We start from the raw sequence: 1,783 nt of genomic DNA, 5'->3' as shown, positions 1-1,783 counted from the left end.
GAGAGAGAGAGAGTGTGTGTGTGTGTGTGTGTGTGTGTGTGTGTGTGTTTCGCATGCTATTACTTGTACGTAATAGGTATACACGCGCATGACCGTAACATCAGAAATATTCGCGCGTTTAATTTCATTGTTCCCGGAAGGTAATTGATATTTTCAAACGAGAGATCGCCGTAATTAATTTTTTTCATTGCGTTGCGTTTGTTCGCGCAATGAGAGATACGGACACTAAAAATATAGTTCTTTAAATACGAAGCGCCACTATGATCTGAATGTTAAGATGTTGAATTATTATATATTCATATAAATGAATTAATTTCAGAAATGATAATTGCGTGCCGATATGATTGTCGGACTTTCAACGCAATCAATCTGAAATATTAATAATATTAATAATAAATTTCTTAAATTAATCTTAAAAAACTGTAATAAATTTATTGCGAAAAATATTGCCTCGGCCGGGAGTCGAACCCGGATCTCTTGCATTCCATGCAATATTTTTCGCAATAAGTTTATTACAATTTTTTAAGAGTAATTTAGGAAATTTGGAGGGATTATTAATATTTCAGATTGATTGCGTTGAAAGTCCGATAACAATATCGGCACGCAATTATCATTTCTAAAATTAATTCATTTATATGAATATATATAATAGTTCAACATCTTAACATTCAGATCGTAGTGGCGCTTCGTATTTAAAGTAATGTATTTAATATAAACGGTCTTGTTTCCAATTTTATAGTTCTTTAATTCCGATCTGAATTCAATCAATCTGATAGTTATGATTATTTGATTATCTGACAATTATTATGTATAACTACAACCAATCCATCAATTATAATTAATTAAGGGATATTCCGATCCTAATTGGCGCTCAATCTTTTTTTATGCATGTCGAAGGGACTGGTAAGTATTGGCCGCTGAATTGCTCGTATCTAATGAATAGTAAAGGTTAAAAATAAACAACGAGATTAACAAGTCAAAATTTTGATGAGACGCAAATTACAAAATAGTTCTATTTTAATTTAATTAGCCTTACAATTTTTAAGTTTAGCCTTAGAATTCTTCATTTAGATACTTTGATCATTAGTGTTGTAGTTTTTGTGCATATATGGATACTCATTTTTTACATGCAAGCTGATTGGTTTTGCGAATTTCAATATATATAATATGCATTACTCTTCAGGCGATTTGACCTTCAAAGCTATAATTAATGCTATGCGATGAATTATTCCAAGCGAATGATTCGTAATGAATTATTCTGTCGGAATCACTTGATATTCTACTCAGTTACATCGTCAAACATTCCATTCTTCAAAGGCTTCAAATTATGATTTTCTTGATGTTTTTTTTGAATGCATTTAATATGAAATTATAATGATATTATTAGTTTACAATTGCATAAAAAAATAGATTTTTTTGTAAAAGTTAGCCTTATAATAATAGCCGGTAAAAAAACGGCTGTATAATTATATTTGATTATATTGCCTCTAGACTTATAGTCTTAAGTCTTGTTGTTTATCTGTTGCCTGCATTCGTCAGGAGTGGCCCAAATTTGCGCAGCAGCTGATGGAACTCGGTTGCACCTGGACCACGCAGATAGAGGTGAAATATCGCCATTAGTTGAAACATTTTTATTTGCAATTTCAGTACTGAGAGATACTGTCCAACGTTGTATCGTCGTACACGTTTTACAAGGCCTGCAAAAAATATTTTTTTGAAAATTAATTGTATGTCTATTACATTATATATATATATATATATATATATATATATATATATATAT

This window comes from Atta cephalotes, assembly GCF_000143395.1.
Source record: "Atta cephalotes unplaced genomic scaffold scaffold00001, whole genome shotgun sequence".
NCBI lineage: Eukaryota > Metazoa > Arthropoda > Insecta > Hymenoptera > Formicidae > Atta > Atta cephalotes.
Note: the sequence above shows the minus strand (reverse complement) of the source record.